This window comes from Condylura cristata, unplaced genomic scaffold (assembly GCF_000260355.1).
Source record: "Condylura cristata isolate star-nosed mole 26May11 unplaced genomic scaffold, ConCri1.0 scaffold00004, whole genome shotgun sequence".
In the NCBI taxonomy this organism is placed as follows: domain Eukaryota; kingdom Metazoa; phylum Chordata; class Mammalia; order Eulipotyphla; family Talpidae; genus Condylura; species Condylura cristata.
Window position 1 is genome coordinate 52,995,790 of NW_004567105.1, and position 13,590 is coordinate 53,009,379.

The following is a 13,590-nucleotide window of genomic DNA, read 5'->3' on the forward strand; positions in this document are numbered from 1 at the left end:
TGCTGTGCTTTAACCCGCTGCGCCACCAGGGAGGGCCTCCCATTGCTAATTTTGAGTCTGTTCCAGGACCAAAATTCCCAAAAGATTATCCTCTATCCTCCTTCTGTGACTCCCATCCCATATTTCCACCCCAAGCCTGTTGTTACATTTACAGCCCATTTCAGAGTTATAGGACTGAGGTAACTTGTCCTGTAAAAAAAAAAAAAATTAAGATTGATTTATTTATACATACAGGAACTGGCGTGTAGCCAAACATATCGGGGGTAGGGGTGGTAGTGAGAGGTTTCACCAGAGACAGAGTGGTGAGCAGAACAGGTAGATCTACTGAAATACACTGCTGAGGGGAGCAGTAGCCAAGGCAGGAGAGATCTGCTGTGTCATATATGTCAGCTTCCTGGCTGGCAGGGACTTGAACTCATGTTGCAATGTCTGGTGATAGCTTGATAGTGCTGTGTATTTAACCCTTGCACCCCCAGAGAGGCCCTAGTTATGTAGTCTTACTCATTTCTCTTTATAGTGTTCATTTTCCTCTCTTTCCTTTGCTCTCAACCCTTTCTCTCGTTCTCTTTTTGTCCTTTGTTTTTGTCTCCTGGCTCAACAGCCTGTCTGTCAACTCTGCCAATGTTTGTTAAGATCATTTTGCTTCCAAGTAGAGCTGGTGGCTGAATATCACTCTGAATAATGCTACTGAAATGTCTGCATTAGGAAGGCGAACAGAAATATTGCCCACTGGGCCAGACCTCAAAATGGACTGTTGTTGCAAAGCCACAAGCCAGCAGGCATTTGTGACCACCATTTTCAACCCATATTTTGTTGAATACTTGCTGTGAGATGGCATCTTACCAAGCCACCTTTCTGGGTTTCAAGGCAAGTGGAAGTGCCAGGTAGAGAAGGCCTAATTAAGACTTTGGAAGGCAGGACTAATGTGGTCCAGTGGTCAGGGACCCTCATTTAATTCCTGGCATCCTGGTACATGCCAACCTCGTTTTGCTCCTGTGATTATGCCAGCCGTGAAGCAGGGAAGGGAAGATGAACTTTGGTCTGCTCTGAATTTCCCTGTCCAACAGGGTCTGTCAGATTAAAAATGAGAGGGAAGGAGGCCAGGGAATCTTCCAGATGGAGAGTTCAGAGGAGGGCACAACTAGACTCCCTCGCTGCAGTGACGTAGCTGAGCCATCGAGCTTTGGGCCAAGAGCCAGGAGGAGCACAGGCTGCTGTCTGATCCTGTAGTGGAGTGGGGCCCTGGCAGAACAGTCACCCTTGATGTGGGGTAAGAGAACATTCAAACCACACAGAGGCATAGCCTTTACTGTGAGTGCTGGCTGGAGGCTGGGACCTTCATCTTGGACTCCTCTTTAGGGTGTGTTCCATAAGGCATTTGGACAACTGTAAAAGTCAGATGGGAAGTTGGTGTTCTCGAACCTCTCTGTTTCTTCTGTTAGAATGAATCTGTCCTATAAGAAAGGTGACCTTAGATGTTGGACATGGCAGTTACAGTGGTGGCTTGTTTCCTTGGATAGACTCACATTGGACCAGTTCCAGGCAGCAGGCTTTTGGTGGGGACACAGTGTGCTGACAGTCCCTCTCCACACATATTGGTAGCACAACTTTTAACTTTTATGGAAAAGTATCCAATGTGACTCCAGGAACAGGGTTTTGCTCAAAGGAGAACCGAGTTTTAGATGAAGGCTATTGAGGTCTAGATGATGATAGAATGATAGTGAATAAAATTAAATACTGACTGTATGGTTTGACCTTCCTTAACAATTGGTTGTCTTAACATTACATCTGCACAATCTCAATTTCTCTCTGAGAGGAACCTCTTTTTCTCAAATTCAGGTTATTAGAATTTAGGGAGGGTGTGTGCTGTTGGGAGCAGAGCTGTTTGACTTAAAATGTCATCCCATTCTGAGAAAACATGCTGGGGCCACGTTAGGGCATCCCTGTGCAAATGTCACACTGTCAATGTCTCCCCTGGGATTAGACTAGCCATGGTACTTTTCATCCTGTCTGGGTGGTCAGACAAAGCCACTGGACTCCTTACTGCCAGGGCACCAACCCTGCCAGGGTCATGCTCTCTGAGATTACATGGAATTTGATTTGTCACAAACTCTCTGAATTTTAAGGTGCTAATTATTGGCTGATTGGTATTCTGTTCCTCAGCTGTCACCTAGTGATTTCCCAGAGCTTATGCCTCTTGTTAAATTTACTTTGCTTATGCCTGGCAAATATGACAGCATTTGACACACATACATGAACAGGTATGGTGAAAAGTGTGTTGTGTTTTGAGTGTGTGTGAGTTAGGCCACAGAAGTATAGATTTCTATATAGAGAGAGCTTTTCTTTCTTTTTTTTTTTTTTTAAAGATTTATTTATTTATGCATACAGAACTGGCCCAGAGATGCAGGGGTGGGTGAAAGGACTCACCAGAGATAGAGTAGGGAGCAGAACAGGCAGATTGATAAAGTACACTGCTGAGGGAGCAGTGGACGAGATAGGAGAGGTCTGCCACACCACGTAGGTTTCCTCGCTGGTGAGGGTTTAAATTTGTGCTGCAGCAGCTGCAGATAGCTTCACAGGGCTGTGCCTTAACCTGTTGCACTACCAGGGAGGGTCCTAGTGATCTTCTCATTTTATGAAAACCTAGAGTATAAATTGAGAAAAGGATAGGAAAACGAACAAAAATGAATAGACAAAATTAATCTCAATTCTGTTGCAAACTTTTTTTTTTTTTTTAAGATTTACTTATTTATGCATATAGAACTGGGGTATAGGCCAGAGGTGCCTGGTGGTGAGAGGCTTCACAGTGGGGGGCAGAACAGGCAGATCAAGGAAACACACTGCTGAGGGGAGCAGCGGGCGGGTCAGGAGCCATGTGGTCACCTCCAGGGCAAGCTGGGATTGAACTCATGCTGAAGTGGCTTTAGCTTCTTAGTGCTGTGCTTTTAACCCGCTGCGCCACCAGAGAGTGCCGCTGTTGCAAACTTTTAATATTCCTTCATTAATCAAATCATGTTGAGTATATATTATGTGCCAGATACTGTCCTAGAGCATGTAGTTTCAGTAAGGAGCAGAATGGATGTGTTATTTGTAGAATGTATGGTCCGATAGACTTTCACCTGCATTTTGACAATTTCTAGGTACATAACAAAAAACTGAGACTTATTCTGACCATCTGCTTATGTACTAACTATGCCAGGGTTTCAAAAATTCTGAAAATCTCTGTAATAAATACATATAAATTGAAATAGAACTTTAGAGAATATATCTGAGAAGTGTTGCAGGGATTGTTCTGCTCTCCTTGTGAGGGTTTAAATCAGTGTGTAGATTCTCAACTAATTCAATATGCTTAAAATATTCATTTATCAAGTTATTTAACCAGGGCTCTGTTTCCCAGCTGTCTGGTTTTCACTTATACATAGAAAAAGGTTTCAGAATCTTCTCCTAGTTTAAAATTGACTGTCATTTGAAAGAATGTTGCAGTATTTGTCTGCAGTAACAGCTTACCGAACATATCATAAAAATTAAAAATGAGAACCAAATTTATTGTGTCTTTATTCGTGAGTCTGTTTTCACTCCTGAATGAACAGACTTCTTTCCTAGGTATGTGGGTAATTGTGAAAGACTTAAATGTCAGTAACCAATCCCTTAAAATGGCCGTCAAGTCTGGGGAGTTCTGCAGAATGTAATAGTGGAGGCAGATCCCACAGTTCTGGACGTGTTGCCTAAAGTAAGATGCAGTTGGGTGCAGTGATAAGTTTCAATTGGGAGAAGATGAATCACAATCAAAGGGAGTTTCTATATTTGAAAAAAATGTTTGTTTAAACTCAAACTGTTCTTTAAGGGAGCTGGGGAATATGTAGTGGCTTGGAAGTGTTTGGTAAAGATTTTCTGGAGTCTATTCTCTGAAAAACCACCAAGATGAATCTCTGTTATTGGCTTATACTGCTCTTCTTCCATGTTTATGTCTTTTAGGAGCAGCTAAAGCCCAAACCTATTTGGATACATTCAAATGTAATTCATGTCTTGCAGGAGGTCACATGCAGGTTCAAGTCTGTCTTCTCTAGAATAAAATGGAGATAAGTTAGGCATAAGGGGAGTGGGAAGTGGTATGAGGCACTGGAACTGCAGATAAAAATGTTTTTATGGCCTGAAGAGGTTTAGGACCTTGGATTTTGGGGCTAAGGTAAACATGAAAAAGATGAGTTTACTTGGAGTAGCTAGTCTCGAGTTTTATCCAGAGATGTGTACTTTGGGCACTGGCATGAAAATTTTGGATCCAGACCTGCTCCATAACAGGTAACTAGCACACGTATACAGACTAGGACACATGCCCAGTACCTGAGGTGTACACAGAGACTAGAATACACGTGCAGTTAAGGATTTATTGAATTTGTTGGTGTATTAGTATGGAATCTGGGGCTGGTTTGAACAAAGTTCATATGTTTTTAAAACCTATGAAAGTTTGTAAAATATGAACATAGACAAAAGTAGTAGTTGAAGACCTTAGACTGAGTGGCTGTCCCAGGCTTTATATGGTTAAGGTGGGGACAGAGGTCTGTTTTAACACCAGTCTCACCTTGAGTCCCCTTTCACCTTTGCAAACCCTAACATTTGCTCAGTGTAGGTATTGTTGGTGTTTACAACCAGGTTTAGTGATTATTATTCAGTATCTACTATTCATTATTCAGTTTAGTAGATTTACTATCATATGTACTAATTTCTTTGCATATCATTGCATTGTGTTCCTTCTTCCTTTTGTGACTAATTCCTTCTTATTCAAGTAAATCTATCAGCAAAAGAAAAGTACTGTGAGCAGTAAATAATCTTTTTCCCCTGCATAATGTCCTTATTTTTCTGTTTTGAGTGATTGATTTAGCATGGCTATAGAAATTCCACTGAGCTTTTTGTCCCCCTTAGCACTTTCAACATGTTATTCCATTGCTGTCTTGCTTTTATTTTTGCCAATGACAAGTTGCAGAGTCTGTTTTGTTTTTTTCTTTCTGGTTGACTTTAGATTTTTTTTTTCTATCTTGGTATTTGTGATTTCTTTTTGATATATCCATGTGTGAATTTGCTTTTATTTATGTTGTTTAGGTCTTGGAGTTTTTCCATGAGGATTCATATCTTTTATACATTATCTTTCTTTCCATATTGTGTTTCTTCCTTTCTTTTTAGATTGCTGCACACACACACAACTTAAAAAATTACTACTTATATTTGATATTTTGATGTTTATGAAATGGTAGGAAGAGATGCAAGTCAGTATCTATGTATTCAGATATAAATCTCTCATATTTTTCAAAATGCATTATTATACTATTTTGTCTAGTCCAAACTATGCTTCTGCTAACCTTATTACAATTCATATAAGCCATGGGGAGAAGAAATATGCTGCATTAACACATCAAGATTTACAGCCTATAAATATGGTCTTGTTCTTTGAGGGTCAGGCATCAGTCATAATGTGTTTGATGGTTGTAGGGGAGGATGTGAAGGAAATAGTCCTTTAAGGGATAAAACGATTACTTAAGACATTTAAAGAATAAAAGAACAATGTGAAAACCATGGAGTGGTTGGCTATTCTCAACTATGTACCTTTAGGAGATATTAGAACTAGCCAAATGTGAGAGAAAGAGTCAAATTACAGTTAGTTTTGATTATGGAATCACCATATGAATAATATGGGGCCCTTATAGAATTCGCCTCTTGAAACCTTAAGTTACTATTTTTGCTTAACAAGTATAATTTCCCAGATTGCCTATCTTTTGATTTGTGTATGGTTAATGCACAGTCTGTTTCAAGCACAGAGAACTTAACTTAGCATAATAAGGTTTCATTTGAAGTATGAAGTATAGCTTTCTCTGTTTTTTATATTTCTCTCAATTGAGAGAAGGTTGAACTCTACCTAGAGAAAAAAGCATTGTGTTCCGAGAGGCAAATGGTGAAGTCTGACTGGGAGAATCATACACTTCATATAAGTGAGATAGGATCTCCCAAATAAAGTGAGGTCTATGGAAATAGAATGTAGGAAAGGTGACAGAAGAGATACCAGGAAATAAAATGTTTGGTTATATTGAGTATATGTTAAATATTTATTTTGATTTTCAGCTCTCCATTGTATAAGCTGTTTGAATTCTGTTGAGTTTATACCCCTAAATATTTGACTGTAGATCGAGCCAGATTTGAGTGATTCAATTCTGGGTAGGTGTGTTTGCTGTTTTCAGTTAATGACTGTGTCTTTTATTGGTCTCTTGTGCTGGAGGTATGAGGTGCCAGTTTTATCCATAGTTTATTTGGCTAGCACCATATAGCAGGTGGAAATTCTACTTAGAGACATGGAGAGAAAATGGTTGGTGTTTTACTCTCAGATAACTCATTGCTTCCATTTTTATCTCTTTGTAGCTTTGAAGCTCAGCAAAGAAGGGAAATCCATTGAGAACAGTCTGTAAAGGTAAGTGTATTTATTACATGGCCTTGACAAACATTGCCTTTACAACATTGATTTTTCTTTTATTCAGAGATTTAAACACTGGGATTAAAGATATAGCTGACAGGGCAACTTCGTTAACCACCTGCTTGTCCTCCCGTATAGGCAAAAGTGCTGAGCAATAGTTAGCAGAGAGCAGGAAGAAATAAGATGATGTGCTGAGGGTAGCCAAATGCAATTGTATGCTTGCTGACTTCTGCTTTCTTCTCAGTAGTTAAGATATTTCAATGAAACTAAGTTTACTAAGATTAATGCTGGATGAAAAAAGAATGCTCTTGTACCACTTCTGGTCAATAGTTAAATAAAATCATCTGGTCACATAAAACATTTAAAATAAAATGGAGAGTGCCATTTCAATTGGGTTGGATGAAGTTTATCATGAAAGTCAGTTGTGCAGTTGCGCGGAAGAGCTGGTTTTGTAGAAAGAAGAAAACCAGCCAGTTCAGGGTAGCTAATTTCATTCTCTCTAGCCACTGTGAACTCTAAGTAAGTTACAGGAAATGTACTTCCAAGTTTGAAGCAATGGGAAAGGTTCCTACTCAGCCTTCTATGAAACATTACAGTTGAGTTGTTTTTTTCATGGAAAAGTGTAATTGTTTCCTCTTTGGTAGATATATTTATAAGCATCCCCTGTACAGCATTGTTCTTTGATTCATTGTTTAATTTCTGTTCTGCATGAAGTATTTTAATTTAAAGAATTCATTCTGGGGAATTATAGAACTGTGGTTTCATGAAGAGTCTTTGGTTGCCAGGGTGAAATATTCCATAATTGTACATTTGTTTCCATCATCGATTATGTTTTTGACAATTTTAGATTTTCTGTCATCTTTATTTCATCAGTCATGACTTGACCACTTTAGTTAAAACTGAAGAGACATTTTGACTTACCTTGTATTTTAACTTATTCCTAAGTTAATGATAAATCTACTGCTGGGCTGAATTTTTAATGTTATTTTGAGGGAAAAAAAGAATTTTATAGGAAAATTAGGGGAAAAATCCATTTTTATTAATTAAAACATGCACTATAATAAAACACCCTTAGGTGACTAAGCTGGTCCATGAAAGCTGTTTAGTTTTCTTCAACTCTTGGCTATGATTGAAGAAAAACCTTTCTCATGAAGGGGATTACTTTCAGCCATTTAACTTCCATTGAGCCACATTTTGGAACGAAGCTGTACTTGGTAGTGTTTATGAAGAAATTCTCATAATTATTGGAGTATGTGAGGATATGTCATGTTGAAAGCCTGTGATCTTTAGCCTCATGGTACTCACGTTCCTCTTGGACAGGGTTTTCACAACAGTGCAATTCATGTCCTCTACTCTCAAAGAAAATCCTTTGTTGAATTAGTATTCTAGAGCCAGGCATGGGTTTTTGTCCTGGTTTGACTTTTATTAGTTGTTGGACCACAAAAAAGCTATTTACCTCCTGGAGGTGTCAGTGTCCTAACTTGTGAAATAGGGATAATAATATTGTTTTTTTTTCAAGGTTGGTGGGTTGGTGTGGAGATAAGTGAATTATTGTGTGTCAAAGTTTTACAAAGCAGATCCTGGCCCAACATAAGCACTCAGTAGGTCTTAAATGCTGCTGCTCTTGTTAATAATTACTATCATCTGTATCATCACGAATATTAGCAATCATATGAATTTATTCATTAGGTATTTTGAGATGTCTACTTTTGGGGAGAGTTTTCAAAATCAGCATGTTGTTAACATGCGGTAATTTCTACTTTGTCTTTAGCAATCAAATGAAAAGATAACTTTCAGGTATTATGAGAAGTGAGGTGTCTGGAAATAAAATGTTTTGAGGTTGATGTTTTGTAGGCATCAGGACAAGTACTTCTTTAGCTGTATGGTCAATTAATAATTATTATAATCTTAAGAGATTATGATTTACTGGTAGTTAGATTCTCAGGGGATTTTTGAAGAAAATCTTAGTAAGTAGAGAAGAACTTACTTCTCCACTGCTTCCACACCCTCATCCCTATCTTATATGGGTTTCCCAATACTAATGGTACCTTTATGTTCTTTTGACATAATTAGATTAGTGTAATGTAACCAGTCAGTCTAGGGATAGGTGCATGACCATAGCTTTGAAAACTGGATACACTTTCTTTGAGACTTGAGTCTTGAACTAAAGGATTCTTCTTTACAGTGAGCATTCTGCTCAGAAGTATCTGCTATGAAACCACTGAAGCAATTTCCATTTTCCAGACTCCATGTCTTTTTTGTTATTAGTGGTCTCCAAATTTATTTTTCAGTTTGTCATGGATTTGTAGAGCCTCCACTTTCCTCTCAGTGATCCTTACTAAAGTAGCCAATTGGTTTCTGTTGCTCGGAACCACAGAGACTTAACTGATCAAAAGATTTATCTATCTAGGAGCTAGGTTTAGAATACATGGGGGAACTTGGGGAGATTTATAATTAAAATACCATTTAATTGATTTACCATTTAATTAATTAATTAATAATTAATTTTCCATCATGTATAAGTAGCTGAATATTTGGATAGAGATTAAAAAATGAACAGCTTTTTTCCAATCAGTTTTCCAAAAATAGGTAATTTTTGTGGACCCCCCCAACTCCTGCGTTTTGTAAAAAGACATCATTCTTGACCCCTTATTTAAGCTCTGAAAAGTTATGTGTGCATGTGGGATTGGAAAAGAGAGGGGGGAAACAGAAGGGGCATACTTCCAATTTCCTGGGGGTTGGCTTGTTAGCAGCATGAGGATTGTGAAGTGGATCTCTTTTCCTTCAATTTACTCCAGTTTCCCCAAACAAATTCTTTATCTATTTTTCTACTTTCCCTAAAATTTATTTCTCTTTTGAACACTTTTCTTGCCCCTACTGAGCACCTTCTTTTCAATGATGTGCAAAATGTGATTGAAAATTCAATTACTTTGGTCTCTGACATTACTTGTAGTTTCTGAGAATGGAATAGGCAAGTTTGCTCTATTTCCCCTTGTGTCTTGTATGTTGACTACTTTTGTGTTTTGTACAGTGCCCAGAACAAAGATGGTTAATGATTTTTCATAAGGATATCAATTTTGCATTCCTACACTGAATAAATAGCACAACAACATTATATGGTGGAAAGATCCTTAGCTGAGGTGTTAGGAAACATTCTGCTTTCCAGTTTAGACTGCTGCTTGCTAGCTTTATGATTCTGAACAAGATAACTAATTTTTCTTAAGCTTTCAGATTCCTCACTTGTATAATTGGGATAACTCTATCCCTATTTACTACATAGGGCTGTTTGGAGGATGACATAAAGATTATGTATGTGAAAGTGCTTAACAAATTGTAAAGTTCTTTATAACATCAATACATTATTATTATTCCACACATGTATTAAATGGATTACAAAATGGGGGGCTTGTTTTATGAAACTGACTGGGAAAGGGGGTAAATTAAACAAGTCAAAACCCTGTCTAGTGCTTGTGCACGGTGTTACCTGTTTGTGCCTGCATCTCCTCCCTTCCCTGAAAGACCCCATGTTCTAGGAGGCTAACCTCTGTTGCATGCATTCCATGGACCCCCTTGCTCTCTGGCTTTCCTCTGGATTTGTTAATGGAGTCAGTGGGTGAAGATCTGAGACTGAGGTTAGAATATTACTTCCCACCTCATTTCAAGATCACACTCATGGGTGATTCAAGTAATTATTTACCCAGTCATTTTTAAGTTTGTCAAAGGCTTTGGGAGGAACTGTGCCCCATAGAAGTGGATAAGATTCTTCTTCTTCTTTTTTTTTTTTTTTTTTTAGCTCATCTAGTTGTTACTTTGTCTTGTCTAAAAGCATTGTCCCTGTACTTAACCCTGATCTTACAGGGACTTTTCTGAGTATCTCCTAAAATAACATCCAGGGGAATGTAAAACCCAAATAAAGAGAAACTTTAAAGTCTTTGTTCTATTTGATTTTCATTCCCCTTCCCACCCTCCTGATTGTGGCATTTCTTATTTATTGGGCAAGGAGAAAAGCAGTAAAATTTGGCCTGGGGTTTTCTCATCCCTAAGTGTGAAATTATTTCAGAACTATAATAATAATACTTTGCATTTCTATAGTTCTTTTATTTGAAGATCTGTGTTCTGTTGGTGTTAATAGAGCTTCCCAGCACCCTCTGAAGTAACTAAGTATTATTAGAGGAGATTTCCTTCAGGAACATATCACTTCATATTCCATGTGTGACTTGAAAATGCTTTTGTATTATTTGGGACTCTCAACTATTTGAAGTGCCACATATATAGAACACTTATTTATATTCAGGATCCACTAATTCTCAGCACATTGAGAAAATAGTTGTTTCTCATGAGTGGCTATGATAATGTTTAGAGAAAATTAAAATGAAACATTATTCCTGCCTTTTATTTGAATATTATGAAAATATTTAGTAATGTTCATAAGCAATTGAACTGATGATCTTATAGTTATTTTTCCTTTTTTTTTTTTAAGATTTATTTATTTATGTATACAGATTGGGGCACAGGCCAGAAGTGCAGGGGACGTGAGAGGCTTCACCAGAGTCAGAGTGGGGAGCAGAGCAGGCAGACTGATGAAATGCACTGTTGAGGGGAGCAGTGGGACAGGTAGGAGAGATCTGCTGCGCTATGTGATCTCCTCCAGGATAAGGATAGAACTCGCACTGAAGTGGCTGTCACTAGCTTGCAGTGGTGTGTCCTAACCCACTGCGCCACCAGGGAGGGCCTATTTTTTCCTTTTTTTAAGGTAACAGATTTGTAGGAATGTATTGAATAAATAGTGGGGACTTGACTTGGTAGTGTGATGTCCTTTGGGAGCTCATGAGTTGTCATGTCAATTAAAAATAAAATAGAAAAAAAATGCAAACAGCATGAGACAGTAGAGTAAAAGGACTAGTATTTCAGAGAGGAAAAACAAAACTAACTAAATTGAGTTTGCATTGTGATTTAAAGTTTGCATACTTAGTTACATTTTTTTCCTCTAAATGATGGCAAGTGCTATCTCAGTGGTGTATGGGTGTCTGGTCCCCAGTCATTAATAAAGAAGTGTTGCAGATCTGCCATAGCACAGGCTATTCAGCCAAACTTTAGTTCACTCTGTTTATGCTGAGTAGCATCCTCTCAGCACCCCCATCAAAAATCCTCCCTGGTGGCATAGGATTTAAAGACCACTATCCAGTTACCCCTACCCACTGCAGCTCTAGTTCTAACCCAGGCCAGCCAGGGAGCTGACCCATATGGCACAAAAGATCTCTCTTATCTTTCCTGCTGCTCCCCTCTGCAGTGCACTTTAGTAGAGCTACCTGTTCTGCTCCCTGCTCTTTCTGGTGAATCCTGTCATCCCTCACACCTCTGGCCTACACCTTCAGTCATTCTATGCATAAATAAATAAATCTTTAAAAAAAAAGTGTTGTGAATTCCCTAGAGTCCTAGTAGGGATCAGAGAAATAGCCTTTACTACTATATTTTTTTGAAGATCTATTTTTATTTATTTATGCATATAAGAACTGGGGTGTAGGCCAGAGGTGCAGGGGATGAGAGCATTCACTAGAGACAGAGTTATGAGCAGAGCAGATAGATTTACTGAAATATACTCCTGAGCAGAGCAGTAGGTGACACAAGAAAGGTCTGCTGTGCCATGTGGTTTAGCTCCCTTAGGCCAGAGAGGTAATAAGGCTGAGACTTAACCCCTAGAGCTCCAAGAAGGCTCAGCTTTCACTTCTTTAACAAACTGGAATACCTCACTTCTCCCCAGTTTTAATTAAGCTCTGTTTTACATAAATAAGATCAAGGAAACAAAAGTTTTAAACAAAACAAAATAGCCTTAAATTATCTTTATTTTTGTCTTTCCTGCTGGTGTCTAGCACATATCTTTCAATGAATTTAGATTTTTGAAAAAATCCTTACGAGTGCCAGATTTTAAGGATTATCCGTGTTTGCCTTCTGCTTCTAGACCTGCCCAGGACGCTAAGGTTGTGCAAAAATCTGTCCATTTTCTTAGATCAGGAAGGGAAAAATATACACGGAGGGAGAGCAAAATGTACATACTGATGTCTTTAGATTAATCAGCCTCAAATTTACCACTAAGGAAGGTGATTCGCAGGCATTTATGGAGTGCTTTATGACTCTCAGGATGAAGCAAGTGTCAGATGATCTCACAGTAGGTTCTTGTGTGAATCTTTTCCTGGCATTTCAGTTGTCTTCCTTTAGGAAAAGATTTATTTAAGACCCATTGCTGAAAGACTGGAAGGGATGTGGACCAAATCATGATTCTCTACACCATTTTATCCTGTGTCTTTGATTGAAGGAGGTCACATAAATTTACTATTAATTATATGAAGATAGATTTATCAGTGAAGATTCTTTTGACTGCTTATAGTAAAAAAGTCAACCCAAAATGATTAAACATTAAGGGGAATTTAAAGGGTAATAAGGACCTCCCCACTCCCATGTCTGTCTGCTGAGCCCTATGGATGTCATGATTGATGGGCAGCACTACAGAATTCTGGCTTCAATGTCTGGAATCCAATATCAATTCGCTTTTTATGGTGCCAAGCAACTGGGGACCCACCAGGGTTCCTTTGATGGTTGTCATATGCAGCAGGGAATAGATTTTGAGCACTACACTGTTGACAGATTGCTAAGCAATGTCAATTATTTTGTGAATTTCTCTACCAACATACATTTGAATACAAAATAAGACTCACCAGAATAAGGAAAATGAATTACTTCAAGGAACAAGACTGGCTGATGGGGGTCAGCTCCAAATTCTGTTAATTGAGTGGCTCAGTAATGTCATTAAAGTCAACATTCCTCTTTTTCTTCTGTCATCTTCAGTATGTTGACTTGGTCCTTACATCGACTGTTTTCATGGTTATAAACTGGCTGCTCCATTTTGGAAAGCCACAGAAACACTAAAACAATGTCCACTGGAAAAAGAGACAGTCTATTCATTGTGTCCCTCTATAAAGTAAGAGAACTTTCTCTTACACCCCCCACCCCCACCTCTGCACCCACCATTAGCAGTAGGATGCCTTCATCTCTCATTTGGCTGATTGTAGCCAAATATGCCTTCCTGAATCAGATGCTGGCCCACATATTACATTTACTGACTTCAATTGGTGCTT

The 13,590-nt window shown here is 38.5% G+C and overlaps 1 protein-coding gene across 6 annotated transcripts in view; it reads left to right on the forward strand.

Moving 5' to 3' along the window:
- The window catches only part of FHIT (fragile histidine triad), a 1,224,031-nt gene that overhangs the window by 23,644 nt on the left and 1,186,797 nt on the right, over positions 1-13,590 (forward strand). For all 6 annotated transcript variants that reach the window (XM_012720560.1, XM_012720561.1, XM_012720559.1 and 3 more), the window contains exon 2: positions 6,406-6,454. The gene's annotated coding sequence lies outside the window, so the exon portion shown is untranslated. The remainder of the gene's footprint in view (positions 1-6,405; positions 6,455-13,590) is intronic.